Source organism: Saccoglossus kowalevskii, chromosome 4 (genome assembly GCF_978046115.1).
Source record: "Saccoglossus kowalevskii chromosome 4, keSacKowa6.1, whole genome shotgun sequence".
NCBI classification, from domain to species: domain Eukaryota; kingdom Metazoa; phylum Hemichordata; class Enteropneusta; family Harrimaniidae; genus Saccoglossus; species Saccoglossus kowalevskii.
Window position 1 is genome coordinate 20,979,551 of NC_140644.1, and position 14,298 is coordinate 20,993,848.

Sequence of the window (14,298 nt, forward strand, 5' to 3'; positions counted from 1 at the left end):
CGCTGCGAGCAGGGTTCGAACCTGCTGCGCGGGGAGACCCCATTAAATTTCAAGTCCAACAACGCCTTAACCACTCGGCCATCACAGCAGTTTATGCAATTAAAAGTGCTCCTAAAACTTTTGGCTTCAAAATTGTTGTCATTATATAATATAAACTTCGTGCCAATGCGAATCATTTTCTTAATTTGCATGCGTTCTTGCGGTTGTCCCCCAACGGCCAACAATGTTTAAAGCGGTGCAACGAGGTGTTCAAAAACCTTCGCTGCGAGCAGGGTTCGAACCTGCACGGGGATACCCCATTGGATTTCAAGTCCAACGCCTTAAACACTCGGCCATCACAGCAGTTGATGCAATGGCAAGTGCTCCTAAAAATTTTGGCTTCAAAATTGTTGTCATTTTATTTGTATTTGTTACATGACATGTTACATAACATTGACGTCAAGTTCACGCACTTGTTTTTCTTTTTTACGAGACGTAAATGGCATTAAGTGATATATATATATAATGTAAACTTGGTGCCAATGTGAATCATTTTCTTAATTTGCGTGTGTTCTTGCGGTTGATCTACGCACAATCATGTATACAGCGGTGCAACGAGGTGTTCTAAAACATACGCTGCGAGCAGGGTTCGAACCTGCGCGGGGAGACCCCATTGGATTTCAAGTCCAACGCCTTAACCACTCGGCCATCACAGCAGTTGATGCAATGACAAGTGCTCCTAAAAATGTTGGCTTAAAATTTGTTGTTATTTTATTTGCATTTGTTACATGACATTACATTGACGTCAAGTTCACGCACTTGTTTCTCTCTTTTAAGAGATGTAAATGGCACCAAGTCATATATATATAATGTAAACTTGGTGCCAATGCGAATCATTTTCTTAATTTGCATGTGTTCTTGCGGTTGATCTACGGCCAATCATGTATACAGCGGTGCAACGAGGTGTTCTAAAACATTCGCTGCGAGCAGGGTTCAAACCTGCTGCGCGGGGAGACCCCATTGGATTTCAAGTCCAACGCCTTAACCACTCGGCCATCACAGCAGTTGGTGCAATGACAAGTGCTCCTAAAAATGTTGGCTTAAAATTTGTTGTTATTTTATTTGCATTTGTTACATGACATGATACATAACATTGACGTCAAGTTCACGCACATGTTTTTCTTTTTTACGAAATGTAAATGGCATTAAGTGATATATATATATATATATGTATATATATAATGTAAACTTGGTGCCAATGCGAATCATTTTCTTAATTTGCGTGTGTTCTTGCGGTTGATCTACGCACAATCATGTATACAGCGGTGCAACGAGGTGTTCTAAAACATACGCTGCGAGCAGGGTTCGAACCTGCGCGGGGAGATCCCATTGGATTTCAAGTCCAACGCCTTAACCACTCAGCCATCACAGCAGTTGATGCAATGACAAGTGCTCCTAAAAATGTTGGCTTAAAATTTGTTGTTATTTTATTTGCATTTGTTACATGACATTACATTGACGTCAAGTTCACGCACTTGTTTCTCTCTTTTAAGAGATGTAAATGGCACCAAGTCATATATATATAATGTAAACTTGGTGCCAATGCGAATTATTTTCTTAAATTGCATGCGTTCTTGCGGTTGATCTACGGCCAATCATGTATACAGCGGTGCAACGAGGTGTTCTAAAACATTCGCTGCGAGCAGGGTTCGAACCTGCGCGGGGAGACCCCATTGGATTTCAAGTCCAACGCCTTAACCACTCGGCCATCACAGCAGTTGATGCAATGACAAGTGCTAAAAAAAATTTTGGCTGAAAAATTGTTGTCATTTTCTTTGCATGTGTTACATGACATTGACATGTTACATGAAATTGACATCAAGTTCACCCACTTGTTTTTCTCTTTTACGAGACGTGAATGGCATTAAGTGATATATATATATAATGTAAACTTGGTGCCAATGCGAATCATTTCAAGTCCAACGCCTTAACCACTCGGCCATCACAGCAGTTGATGCAATGACAAGTGCTCCTAAAAAATTTGGCTGAAAATTTGTTGTCATTTTATTTGCATGTGTTACATGACATTGCCATGTTACATAACATTGACGTCAAGTTTACGCACCTGTTTTTCTCTTTTAAGTGATGTAAATGGCATTAACTCATATATATATATAATGTAAACTTGGTGCCAATGAGAATCATTTTCATAATTTGCATGCGTTCTTGCGGTTGATCTACGCACAATCATGTATACAGCGGTGCAACGAGGTGTTCTAAAACATTCGCTGCGAGCAGGGTTCGAACCTGCGCGGGGAGACCCCATTGGATTTCAAGTCCAACGCCTTAACCACTCGGCCATCACAGCAGTTGATGCAATGACAAGTGCTAAAAAAAATTTTGGCTGAAAAATTGTTGTCATTTTCTTTGCATGTGTTACATGACATTGACATGTTACATGAAATTGACATCAAGTTCACCCACTTGTTTTTCTCTTTTACGAGACGTGAATGGCATTAAGTGATATATATATATAATGTAAACTTGGTGCCAATGCGAATCATTTTCTTAATTTGCATGTGTTCTTGCGGTTGATCTACGGCCAATCATGTATACAGCGGTGCAACGAGGTGTTCTAAAACATTCGCTGCGAGCAGGGTTCGAACCTGCTGCGCGGGGAGACCCCATTAAATTTCAAGTCCAACAACGCCTTAACCACTCGGCCATCACAGCAGTTTATGCAATTAAAAGTGCTCCTAAAACTTTTGGCTTCAAAATTGTTGTCATTATATAATATAAACTTCGTGCCAATGCGAATCATTTTCTTAATTTGCATGCGTTCTTGCGGTTGTCCCCCAACGGCCAACAATGTTTAAAGCGGTGCAACGAGGTGTTCAAAAACCTTCGCTGCGAGCAGGGTTCGAACCTGCACGGGGATACCCCATTGGATTTCAAGCCCAACGCCTTAAACACTCGGCCATCACAGCAGTTGATGCAATGGCAAGTGCTCCTAAAAATTTTGGCTTCAAAATTGTTGTCATTTTATTTGTATTTGTTACATGACATGTTACATAACATTGACGTCAAGTTCACGCACTTGTTTTTCTTTTTTACGAGACGTAAATGGCATTAAGTGATATATATATATAATGTAAACTTGGTGCCAATGCGAATCATTTTCTTAATTTGCATGTGTTCTTGCGGTTGATCTACGGCCAATCATGTATACAGCGGTGCAACGAGGTGTTCTAAAACATTCGCTGCGAGCAGGGTTCAAACCTGCTGCGCGGGGAGACCCCATTGGATTTCAAGTCCAACGCCTTAACCACTCGGCCATCACAGCAGTTGATGCAATGACAAGTGCTCCTAAAAATGTTGGCTTAAAATTTGTTGTTATTTTATTTGCAATTGTTACATGACATGATACATAACATTGACGTCAAGTTCACGCACATGTTTTTCTTTTTTACGAAATGTAAATGGCATTAAGTGATATATATATATGTATATATATAATGTAAACTTGGTGCCAATGTGAATCATTTTCTTAATTTGCGTGTGTTCTTGCGGTTGATCTACGCACAATCATGTATACAGCGGTGCAACGAGGTGTTCTAAAACATACGCTGCGAGCAGGGTTCGAACCTGCGCGGGGAGACCCCATTGGATTTCAAGTCCAACGCCTTAACCACTCGGCCATCACAGCAGTTGATGCAATGACAAGTGCTCCTAAAAATGTTGGCTTAAAATTTGTTGTTATTTTATTTGCATTTGTTACATGACATTACATTGACGTCAAGTTCACGCACTTGTTTCTCTCTTTTAAGAGATGTAAATGGCACCAAGTCATATATATATAATGTAAACTTGGTGCCAATGCGAATCATTTTCTTAATTTGCATGTGTTCTTGCGGTTGATCTACGGCCAATCATGTATACAGCGGTGCAACGAGGTGTTCTAAAACATTCGCTGCGAGCAGGGTTCGAACCTGCGCGGGGAGACCCCATTGGATTTCAAGTCCAACGCCTTAACCACTCGGCCATCACAGCAGTTGATGCAATGACAAGTGCTAAAAAAAATTTTGGCTGAAAAATTGTTGTCATTTTCTTTGCATGTGTTACATGACATTGACATGTTACATGAAATTGACATCAAGTTCACCCACTTGTTTTTCTCTTTTACGAGACGTGAATGGCATTAAGTGATATATATATATAATGTAAACTTGGTGCCAATGCGAATCATTTCAAGTCCAACGCCTTAACCACTCGGCCATCACAGCAGTTGATGCAATGACAAGTGCTCCTAAAAAATTTGGCTGAAAATTTGTTGTCATTTTATTTGCATGTGTTACATGACATTGCCATGTTACATAACATTGACGTCAAGTTCACGCACCTGTTTTTCTCTTTTAAGTGATGTAAATGGCATTAACTCATATATATATATAATGTAAACTTGGTGCCAATGAGAATCATTTTCATAATTTGCATGCGTTCTTGCGGTTGATCTACGCACAATCATGTATACAGCGGTGCAACGAGGTGTTCTAAAACATTCGCTGCGAGCAGGGTTCGAACCTGCGCGGGGAGACCCCATTGGATTTCAAGTCCAACGCCTTAACCACTCGGCCATCACAGCAGTTGATGCAATGACAAGTGCTAAAAAAAATTTTGGCTGAAAAATTGTTGTCATTTTCTTTGCATGTGTTACATGACATTGACATGTTACATGAAATTGACATCAAGTTCACCCACTTGTTTTTCTCTTTTACGAGACGTGAATGGCATTAAGTGATATATATATATAATGTAAACTTGGTGCCAATGCGAATCATTTTCTTAATTTGCATGTGTTCTTGCGGTTGATCTACGGCCAATCATGTATACAGCGGTGCAACGAGGTGTTCTAAAACATTCGCTGCGAGCAGGGTTCGAACCTGCTGCGCGGGGAGACCCCATTAAATTTCAAGTCCAACAACGCCTTAACCACTCGGCCATCACAGCAGTTTATGCAATTAAAAGTGCTCCTAAAACTTTTGGCTTCAAAATTGTTGTCATTATATAATATAAACTTCGTGCCAATGCGAATCATTTTCTTAATTTGCATGCGTTCTTGCGGTTGTCCCCCAACGGCCAACAATGTTTAAAGCGGTGCAACGAGGTGTTCAAAAACCTTCGCTGCGAGCAGGGTTCGAACCTGCACGGGGATACCCCATTGGATTTCAAGTCCAACGCCTTAAACACTCGGCCATCACAGCAGTTGATGCAATGGCAAGTGCTCCTAAAAATTTTGGCTTCAAAATTGTTGTCATTTTATTTGTATTTGTTACATGACATGTTACATAACATTGACGTCAAGTTCACGCACTTGTTTTTCTTTTTTACGAGACGTAAATGGCATTAAGTGATATATATATATAATGTAAACTTGGTGCCAATGCGAATCATTTTCTTAATTTGCATGTGTTCTTGCGGTTGATCTACGGCCAATCATGTATACAGCGGTGCAACGAGGTGTTCTAAAACATTCGCTGCGAGCAGGGTTCAAACCTGCTGCGCGGGGAGACCCCATTGGATTTCAAGTCCAACGCCTTAACCACTCGGCCATCACAGCAGTTGATGCAATGACAAGTGCTCCTAAAAATGTTGGCTTAAAATTTGTTGTTATTTTATTTGCAATTGTTACATGACATGATACATAACATTGACGTCAAGTTCACGCACATGTTTTTCTTTTTTACGAAATGTAAATGGCATTAAGTGATATATATATATATATGTATATATATAATGTAAACTTGGTGCCAATGTGAATCATTTTCTTAATTTGCGTGTGTTCTTGCGGTTGATCTACGCACAATCATGTATACAGCGGTGCAACGAGGTGTTCTAAAACATACGCTGCGAGCAGGGTTCGAACCTGCGCGGGGAGACCCCATTGGATTTCAAGTCCAACGCCTTAACCACTCGGCCATCACAGCAGTTGATGCAAGGACAAGTGCTCCTAAAAATGTTGGCTTAAAATTTGTTGTTATTTTATTTGCATTTGTTACATGACATTACATTGACGTCAAGTTCACGCACTTGTTTCTCTCTTTTAAGAGATGTAAATGGCACCAAGTCATATATATATAATGTAAACTTGGTGCCAATGCGAATCATTTTCTTAATTTGCATGTGTTCTTGCGGTTGATCTACGGCCAATCATGTATACAGCGGTGCAACGAGGTGTTCTAAAACATTCGCTGCGAGCAGGGTTCGAACCTGCTGCGCGGGGAGACCCCATTAGATTTCAAGTCCAACAACGCCTTAACCACTCGGCCATCACAGCAGTTGATGCAATTAAAAGTGCTCCTAAAAGTTTTGGCTTCAAAATTGTTGTCATTATATAATATAAACTTGGTGCCAATGCGAATCATTTTCTTAATTTGCATGCGTTCTTGCGGTTGTCCCCCAACGGCCAACAATGTTTAAAGCGGTGCAACGAGGTGTTCAAAAACCTTCGCTGCGAGCAGGGTTCGAACCTGCACGGAGAGACCCCATTGGATTTCAAGTCCAACGCCTTAAACACTCGGCCATCACAGCAGTTGATGCAATGGCAAGTGCTCCTAAAAATTTTGGCTTCAAAATTGTTGTCATTTTATTTGTATTTGTTACATGACATGTTACATAACATTGACGTCAAGTTCACGCACTTGTTTTTCTTTTTTACGAGACGTAAATGGCATTAAGTGATATATATATATAATGTAAACTTGGTGCCAATGCGAATCATTTTCTTAATTTGCATGTGTTCTTGCGGTTGATCTACGGCCAATCATGTATACAGCGGTGCAACGAGGTGTTCTAAAACATTCGCTGCGAGCAGGGTTCAAACCTGCTGCGCGGGGAGACCCCATTGGATTTCAAGTCCAACGCCTTAACCACTCGGCCATCACAGCAGTTGATGCAATGACAAGTGCTCCTAAAAATGTTGGCTTAAAATTTGTTGTTATTTTATTTGCATTTGTTACATGACATGATACATAACATTGACGTCAAGTTCACGCACATGTTTTTCTTTTTTACGAAATGTAAATGGCATTAAGTGATATATATATATATGTATATATATAATGTAAACTTGGTGCCAATGCGAATCATTTTCTTAATTTGCGTGTGTTCTTGCGGTTCATCTACGCACAATCATGTATACAGCGGTGCAACGAGGTGTTCTAAAACATACGCTGCGAGCAGGGTTCGAACCTGCGCGGGGAGACCCCATTGGATTTCAAGTCCAACGCCTTAACCACTCGGCCATCACAGCAGTTGATGCAATGACAAGTGCCCCGAAAAATGTTGGCTTAAAATTTGTTGTTATTTTATTTGCATTTGTTACATGACATTGACATGATACATAACATTGACGTCAAGTTCACGCACTTGTTTTTCTTTTTTACGAGATGTAAATGGCATTAAGTGATATATATATAATGTAAACTTGGTGCCAATGCGAATCATTTTCTAATTTGCATGCGTTCTTGCGGTTGATCTACGGCCAATCATGTATACAGCGGTGCAACGAGGTGTTCTAAAACATTCGCTGCGAGCAGTGTTCGAACCTGCGCGGGGAGACCCCTTTGGATTTCAAGTCCAACGCCTTAACCACTCGGCCATCACAGCAGTTGATGCAATGACAAGTGCTAAACAAAATTTTGGCTGAAAAATTGTTGTCATTTTCTTTGCATGTGTTACATGACATTGACATCAAGTTCACCCACTTGTTTTTCTCTTTTAGGAGACGTGAATGGCATTAAGTGATATATATATATATAATGTAAACTTGGTGCCAATGCGAATCATTTTCTTAATTTGCATGTGTTCTTGCGGTTGATCTACGGCCAATCATGTATACAGCGGTGCAACGAGGTGTTCTAAAACATTCGCTGCGAGCAGGGTTCGAACCTGCACGGGGAGACCCCATTGGATTTCAAGTCCAACGCCTTAAACACTCGGCCATCACAGCAGTTGATGCAATGGCAAGTGCTCCTAAAAATTTTGGCTTCAAAATTGTTGTCATTATATAATATAAACTTGGTGCCAATGCGAATCATTTTCTTAATTTGCATGCGTTCTTGCGGTTGTCCCCCAACGGCCAACAATGTTTAAAGCGGTGCAACGAGGTGTTCAAAAACCTTCGCTGCGAGCAGGGTTCGAACCTGCACGGGGAGACCCCATTGGATTTCAAGTCCAACGCCTTAAACACTCGGCCATCACAGCAGTTGATGCAATGGCAAGTGCTCCTAAAAATTTTGGCTTCAAAATTGTTGTCATTTTATTTGTATTTGTTACATGACATGTTACATAACATTGACGTCAAGTTCACGCACTTGTTTTTCTTTTTTACGAGACGTAAATGGCATTAAGTGATATATATATATAATGTAAACTTGGTGCCAATGCGAATCATTTTCTTAATTTGCATGTGTTCTTGCGGTTGATCTACGGCCAATCATGTATACAGCGGTGCAACGAGGTGTTCTAAAACATTCGCTGCGAGCAGGGTTCGAACCTGCTGCGCGGGGAGACCCCATTAGATTTCAAGTCCAACAACACCTTAACCACTCGGCCATCACAGCAGTTGATGCAATTAAAAGTGCTCCTAAAAGTTTTGGCTTCAAAATTGTTGTCATTATATAATATAAACTTGGTGCCAATGCGAATCATTTTCTTAATTTGCATGCGTTCTTGCGGTTGTCCCCCAACGGCCAACAATGTTTAAAGCGGTGCAACGAGGTTTTCAAAAACCTTCGCTGCGAGCAAGGTTCGAACCTGCACGGGGAGACCCCATTGGATTTCAAGTCCAACACCTTAACCACTCGGCCATCACAGCAGTTGATGCAATGAAGAGTTCGCCTAAAAATTCTGGCTGAAAATTTGTTGTCATTGTATTTGCATTTGTTACATAACATTGACTCAATTTTAGGCGCCTGTTTTCTCTTTTACGAGATGAAAATGGCATTAGGTGATATATATAATGTAAACTTTGGGCCAATGCGAATCATTTTCATAATTTGCATGCGTTCTTGCGGTTGATCTACGGCCAATCATGTATACAGCGGTTCAACGATGTGTTCTAAAACATTCGATGCGAGCAGGGTTCGAACCTGCGCAGTTGATGCAATGACAAATCATGTATACAATCATGTATACATGTATAAGTCTGTTGATCTTGTCAATGACTGTTGATCTCCTTTGTTGATTACGTTTAATTGCACATGAAGATCAGATGCAGTGTCGTACCGACCTCTATTTGAATAACTACTTTTAATCTGCCATTTTGTTGTACTTTTGCTTGTTTTTAAATTTGTTAATACCAAGTAACGTAGTTGAATATATTTTGAAGAATGTTAACTGGGTAGTTTACACGCTGTTGGTTATAATGGATCTGTAGCAATCTGAGAATCGTCAGTAATTGTATGAAATAAACGCCTTACCTCTATTTAAGTGAAAAACTTTTAAACTGCCTCCGCTACTCACAGCGATGCTCGTTGATGGCACACCGCAGTCAGAATAATCACCCACATAGCGTAATAAGTAACCGTCGATCAAAGCAGCCTCAATATCGAAGTGCGACGTCATGGCCGTCGGAATGTACACATCTGATCTGTAGAAGTAAGCGCCCCCATCGTTGGTACCATCATTTAGCTCACAGTCAGCCGCCGTTCTCACGGCTTGTGGGTCCTCAAACTCGTCTCTTTCCAGGTATGTCGTTGAAATATTAACGGAACCTGTGATTAACGTTTTCACATCGATATACACCACAGTATGCTCTGTTGAACGCAACAAACATTTGGGTATGTGACTGAGTAAATAGATGGTTGTGTAGATTTGGGGAATTGTGGGTAAGTGAGTATGTAAGTGGTGGGCATCAGGGTATAGTTTAGCAGAAGTAAATATGTGCCATATTTATATGACCAGCACGCCTTAATTATTACGATCGTGGAGTCATTCTTACTGGAGATTGTACTTGTTCATTATTTGTTCAAACCTGTGTACATGCCTAATGACTTTACGTGTGTAACTACAGTTAAAACTATGTTAATTATGTGTTGCATCTTCTTCCTTGCCAGGTGCCTGATCATATTATATGATATCTGTAGTGCTGAACGAAACCATTAATGGTATGTCTAGAGGGTCTTCGTACGTCTCAAAATTGTCAATATCTACACGATAAGCATCCGGTTCCTGTGGAAAAGTAATGCGATTTTAATAACAGAGTGAATGGGCACGTAATGAACACCCATATGATTGTTTTGAATATAATGGCGAGATGATAGGGTATAACTTTTTTCACATTGTTTATACCATTATTGGAAATCGCGCCCCCTAGCGGCACAGCTCTTCTGTGATGACAAAATGACGTAGCAATGGTCTTCAAATATATATGTTGATTGTGTTTTTTTAACGCACGACCACGCGTGAACATTTATTGGTGGTGTAAACGTAGTCCATTACGTTGATGTGCCTCGCAGACATTCGTCTACGCATTTAAATAGCACGGCAATTAGGAACGGCCCTGCGTGTTTAAATGTTGAGAGATTTGTGTTACTCACATAAATACCACCGATGCCAGAAAATGTTTTCCAGGTACACCTCTCGTAATTTACAAAGAAACGGAAAGGGTAGCCTCTTTTAACGTCAGACATAGTTGTTAGTTGTGTCATGTGACCTGGAACTGCATGGGACAGAGGAAATAATGGAAATTTGAGCTTCAACTAAAATTGGTGATGAAGTTTTTTTGTTTACAAATTTGCGCATTGTATTACGGATACGTACTGTAAATTGAAATAATAAGCGCATTGGTTGAAAGCCTTATTTAAAGAACCCCCCCCCCCCAAAAAAAATAGTACGTCACCTAAAAACGTATATCTCAGTAAATAGTAGCGAAAACAAAAAGTGTAATTAATATTAAAATTAATTATCTATTATCAGCCCCACTTAAGGTAGAGATGCAGTTTACCTGACAGGTTCGTTAATTAGGAAACTAAGATGACCTCCCTTGTCCACAAAACTATATATTTTCGGAAAGCTTATTGTAAGAATTTTAAAATTTTGATAGTATTTTTTTATGAACACTGTAGTTTGAAATATGCACAAAAATGTGCTTTTTGGTCAAAAGTGATTTAACAAAAATTAGCTTCTAAACCATGCTTCTGTTTCCTGTCAAAATTTCAAGTTTATGCATAAATTAACACCCAGGCCAGTTGTCTGTACGATTGTTGTAACAGTGTTCAACCACAAACAACGCCCCGACGGCGTTTTGAAGATAAACACATTGTCAATCATTTATTGAAAATGTGAAAAGCGTCTAGGAGCTATTTTTGTTTAAAGTTCTGGGATGTGCGCTAAAAAGAAGCTGAGATAATTGCTAATTTGCATAACAATTCACTCAGTAAGAAGTTTGCTAATGCTCATAATTAAAATGGCTGTAACAGGTCCAAATTTAAATGTATATCGTTTTGTTAAAAGTTAAATATAGTGCATAATATGAAAATCCCGTCATTTCTTTTTTTCACTATGTTTCTTTTTTATTGTTTATGTACAGCCTTGCTAAATCTTGCTAAGCATTCAAAAGAGAGAATGTTTGCACCTGTTATCTATATTTTAAAATCGTTTTTTTTGAATAGGTGCCACTATTCACAATTCTACAAAATTTTAACAGTCTATAGCCAAGACTGTTTGGATAATAAAAAGCAAAAACAAAAATTTAACTCCCAAGTGCCCACGAACATGCATCTCTACCTTAACTAACTACTGAACAATATTTGAAATAACTACTCTACTCTACCGTGTACACGCCCACTGCCATGTTGTCCTACTCCGAGATCGAGTCAGCGTTGGTATCTGGCTACATACAGTGCTCGATACTCAGACTGTGCTGATGTAGGTACCAGTATGCAGTTAACTGCGGGTGGACGAATGTCGCACTATCACATAAAGCGAGGTAGGTGAATAGGAACATCGCATGTAAATACATAACTTCCCATAGTACAGTACTTTATATAATTATATCACCAAAATTACAGAGGATATTTCGTAGTGCATGTATGTGTAATAATTATTTGTACCATATTTAATCAGAATATTCCAAGTAATGTTTCTTCAAAAGAAGTTTTATTATTTTTAATGGAGTCTCGCAAATAGTTGTACTACTAGATTCGCAATACTAGATATTAAAAATATTTTTCACACTACAGTTTTAAACATACGCATTTCCTGGTTGATTTGAGCACTACGTTCTACAAAGAAATGCATCTATAGAATTAGTGTTCTTGCCCTTATCCAAACGGAAAAAAATATCAAATAAGTAAATGCTGCTCTTGTAAACAGAGTTGTTAGTTTTTGAGCAAAAATTTATGAAATGTTGATGAAACTGCTGACTGTATCTTCCGTTGATGATTTTAATCGTACCACCACATGCCATCCATGATCCTCCAACATAACTCCCAGGTATTTAAATTTGTTAACAACTATGTTGAAATCACTGGTCTAGATAATAAAATAAACATGTTCAGCTTACGATCTAAGAGCTGGTGTGTGTCGAAAATCATTGATTTGGTTTTATCTGCATTTAAAACATATCAATTTATATCCCTCCATTCACTGATTTAAAAAAAAGTCATTATGTTAAGACCTTCGAATTTGATTAATATCATCTGCTGAAGTAGGAAGGGCCCAATATCGAGGCCCATGGTACTATAATTTGGACAGGGGATGTAGTGGACAGACTGCCATTTACGCGTGCACTCCGAGTACGATCTGTCAGATATGTGTGTGAGGAGGGGGTGTGCTGCAATATACCCTAAGCTATAATTATCAGTTGGCGCAGCAAAAAAAAAATATAGAAAAATCATTTCTTCGACAGTTTATGTTACGCAGTTTTAGAAAAAACAATAACTCATCTTTCATTTTTCACTGTTTATCTAGGTGACAAGTCTTCTGCCACTGTCAATAGATTTCTGCAAAGTCCACAGGCATCATCTCAATACGTGCTGGAGTCCGTAGGCATTGAAATGATGGCCAACGGTACTGTGAAAATCACGTCAGCTGCACCCCAACGTGGATGATTTCGGTGACGTCCACTACTTTTACCAGATGCAATGCAGTATTCTGGAACCAGCAAATGATCCATCCGCAAAAGTTTTCAAGCTGGTACCAGTGTATGACTTTTCTTCACAAAAGAAACATACAAGGAAGCAAACGTCGCTAAAAATCTAAAATTGAAGTCTAAAAAAGCTCCCATAAATTCGACCTAATGCATGAAACATTTATTGAAAAAAACGGAAACTCGCTTGTTATTGCCGTTGTTATCAATTGGTAGATATTATATATTTAATTGTCAAATTTTTCAACTAATGCCATCAATTATTTCACTTTTTCTATTTCTAAGTTTTGACGATGTTTTGGAATCGAACAACGTACATATTCTTAGTTTGTTTGAATTTGAGTTGTAGTCTCCTCTTTGATTTATTTTTTTAACATTTTCAACATTTTTCTAGATTGTAAACAAGGCGGAATGATGTGTAGTGCTGATATCGGGCTAGGACTTGATCGACTAATGACGCGCTCTCCAATTCACTTGTATCTTTAACAAGCCCAGTAATCACTACGTATTGACTCTCTTCTAATTAGCCTGCTAATTGGTATTCTGATTTTGTATTGCATTTTGTAATATATTCAATGTTCAATAGTTTTAAACAGACCGTTTGTAGGACAATATTCTCATGTATGAACCAAATTAAAAGAAGAAGGCATTGGGGTGGTTCCATCAAACAATTTGAATAAGAATAAACCACTATTCTGACTTGTTTAGACACTTAGATATTTTAAGTATTCAGCGACAATAATGATGATTGACTGGTTGGGTTGGGGTATTTAGAGATGTTGTTTTCTTGAAACATCATTGCCATCAACGTGAATAACTGAACATCCCTCCCGCTCGTGTACGCGACGGGAAAATATGATAATTAAATGAGTGTTTTACAAAACAGCATCGATATAAGGATCCCATACCTTCTTCTGGGAGTGCATAATGGCGAAAGCCGGGTTACCGCGAAATAAACGTAACCCGGCATTCGCCCCTTACACACTTTTCTGATATTTTGTTTTCATTGAAAAACACCAAACAAATAAACAAACAAGAAACTGTATGCAAGGCAATGTGTCCGTCTGAGTCCGCTAAACCTTACACTACACCATGCGTATGTGTGTTATTACTGCCATGATTCGGTTAAGTGCGGCGTCTTTATTGACTACTCGGTGATATTTACACAG

The 14,298-nt window shown here is 39.1% G+C and overlaps 26 non-coding genes across 26 annotated transcripts; all 26 read right to left on the reverse strand.

Annotated features, from left to right (window-relative positions):
* On the reverse strand, positions 1-88 carry TRNAS-UGA (transfer RNA serine (anticodon UGA)). Its single transcript has one exon. It is a non-coding gene; the product is annotated as a tRNA-Ser (tRNA).
* Positions 89-260: 172 nt separating this feature from the next.
* TRNAS-UGA (transfer RNA serine (anticodon UGA)) lies at positions 261-342 on the reverse strand. Its single transcript has one exon. It is a non-coding gene; the product is annotated as a tRNA-Ser (tRNA).
* A 271-nt stretch (positions 343-613) lies between these two features.
* Positions 614-695, reverse strand: TRNAS-UGA (transfer RNA serine (anticodon UGA)). Its single transcript has one exon. It is a non-coding gene; the product is annotated as a tRNA-Ser (tRNA).
* A 262-nt stretch (positions 696-957) lies between these two features.
* On the reverse strand, positions 958-1,042 carry TRNAS-UGA (transfer RNA serine (anticodon UGA)). The gene has a single exon. It is a non-coding gene; the product is annotated as a tRNA-Ser (tRNA).
* A 287-nt stretch (positions 1,043-1,329) lies between these two features.
* Positions 1,330-1,411, reverse strand: TRNAS-UGA (transfer RNA serine (anticodon UGA)). The gene has a single exon. It is a non-coding gene; the product is annotated as a tRNA-Ser (tRNA).
* A 262-nt stretch (positions 1,412-1,673) lies between these two features.
* TRNAS-UGA (transfer RNA serine (anticodon UGA)) lies at positions 1,674-1,755 on the reverse strand. The gene has a single exon. It is a non-coding gene; the product is annotated as a tRNA-Ser (tRNA).
* Positions 1,756-2,265: 510 nt separating this feature from the next.
* On the reverse strand, positions 2,266-2,347 carry TRNAS-UGA (transfer RNA serine (anticodon UGA)). The gene has a single exon. It is a non-coding gene; the product is annotated as a tRNA-Ser (tRNA).
* A 277-nt stretch (positions 2,348-2,624) lies between these two features.
* On the reverse strand, positions 2,625-2,712 carry TRNAS-UGA (transfer RNA serine (anticodon UGA)). The gene has a single exon. It is a non-coding gene; the product is annotated as a tRNA-Ser (tRNA).
* A 172-nt stretch (positions 2,713-2,884) lies between these two features.
* TRNAS-UGA (transfer RNA serine (anticodon UGA)) lies at positions 2,885-2,966 on the reverse strand. The gene has a single exon. It is a non-coding gene; the product is annotated as a tRNA-Ser (tRNA).
* Positions 2,967-3,237: 271 nt separating this feature from the next.
* On the reverse strand, positions 3,238-3,322 carry TRNAS-UGA (transfer RNA serine (anticodon UGA)). Its single transcript has one exon. It is a non-coding gene; the product is annotated as a tRNA-Ser (tRNA).
* A 281-nt stretch (positions 3,323-3,603) lies between these two features.
* Positions 3,604-3,685, reverse strand: TRNAS-UGA (transfer RNA serine (anticodon UGA)). Its single transcript has one exon. It is a non-coding gene; the product is annotated as a tRNA-Ser (tRNA).
* Positions 3,686-3,947: 262 nt separating this feature from the next.
* Positions 3,948-4,029, reverse strand: TRNAS-UGA (transfer RNA serine (anticodon UGA)). The gene has a single exon. It is a non-coding gene; the product is annotated as a tRNA-Ser (tRNA).
* Positions 4,030-4,539: 510 nt separating this feature from the next.
* TRNAS-UGA (transfer RNA serine (anticodon UGA)) lies at positions 4,540-4,621 on the reverse strand. Its single transcript has one exon. It is a non-coding gene; the product is annotated as a tRNA-Ser (tRNA).
* Positions 4,622-4,898: 277 nt separating this feature from the next.
* TRNAS-UGA (transfer RNA serine (anticodon UGA)) lies at positions 4,899-4,986 on the reverse strand. Its single transcript has one exon. It is a non-coding gene; the product is annotated as a tRNA-Ser (tRNA).
* Positions 4,987-5,158: 172 nt separating this feature from the next.
* TRNAS-UGA (transfer RNA serine (anticodon UGA)) lies at positions 5,159-5,240 on the reverse strand. Its single transcript has one exon. It is a non-coding gene; the product is annotated as a tRNA-Ser (tRNA).
* A 271-nt stretch (positions 5,241-5,511) lies between these two features.
* Positions 5,512-5,596, reverse strand: TRNAS-UGA (transfer RNA serine (anticodon UGA)). The gene has a single exon. It is a non-coding gene; the product is annotated as a tRNA-Ser (tRNA).
* A 285-nt stretch (positions 5,597-5,881) lies between these two features.
* On the reverse strand, positions 5,882-5,963 carry TRNAS-UGA (transfer RNA serine (anticodon UGA)). The gene has a single exon. It is a non-coding gene; the product is annotated as a tRNA-Ser (tRNA).
* A 262-nt stretch (positions 5,964-6,225) lies between these two features.
* TRNAS-UGA (transfer RNA serine (anticodon UGA)) lies at positions 6,226-6,313 on the reverse strand. Its single transcript has one exon. It is a non-coding gene; the product is annotated as a tRNA-Ser (tRNA).
* Positions 6,314-6,485: 172 nt separating this feature from the next.
* TRNAS-UGA (transfer RNA serine (anticodon UGA)) lies at positions 6,486-6,567 on the reverse strand. Its single transcript has one exon. It is a non-coding gene; the product is annotated as a tRNA-Ser (tRNA).
* Positions 6,568-6,838: 271 nt separating this feature from the next.
* On the reverse strand, positions 6,839-6,923 carry TRNAS-UGA (transfer RNA serine (anticodon UGA)). The gene has a single exon. It is a non-coding gene; the product is annotated as a tRNA-Ser (tRNA).
* A 283-nt stretch (positions 6,924-7,206) lies between these two features.
* On the reverse strand, positions 7,207-7,288 carry TRNAS-UGA (transfer RNA serine (anticodon UGA)). Its single transcript has one exon. It is a non-coding gene; the product is annotated as a tRNA-Ser (tRNA).
* Positions 7,289-7,562: 274 nt separating this feature from the next.
* On the reverse strand, positions 7,563-7,644 carry TRNAS-UGA (transfer RNA serine (anticodon UGA)). Its single transcript has one exon. It is a non-coding gene; the product is annotated as a tRNA-Ser (tRNA).
* Positions 7,645-7,905: 261 nt separating this feature from the next.
* Positions 7,906-7,987, reverse strand: TRNAS-UGA (transfer RNA serine (anticodon UGA)). The gene has a single exon. It is a non-coding gene; the product is annotated as a tRNA-Ser (tRNA).
* A 172-nt stretch (positions 7,988-8,159) lies between these two features.
* Positions 8,160-8,241, reverse strand: TRNAS-UGA (transfer RNA serine (anticodon UGA)). The gene has a single exon. It is a non-coding gene; the product is annotated as a tRNA-Ser (tRNA).
* A 271-nt stretch (positions 8,242-8,512) lies between these two features.
* On the reverse strand, positions 8,513-8,600 carry TRNAS-UGA (transfer RNA serine (anticodon UGA)). Its single transcript has one exon. It is a non-coding gene; the product is annotated as a tRNA-Ser (tRNA).
* Positions 8,601-8,772: 172 nt separating this feature from the next.
* TRNAS-UGA (transfer RNA serine (anticodon UGA)) lies at positions 8,773-8,854 on the reverse strand. Its single transcript has one exon. It is a non-coding gene; the product is annotated as a tRNA-Ser (tRNA).
* Positions 8,855-14,298: the final 5,444 nt, after the last annotated feature.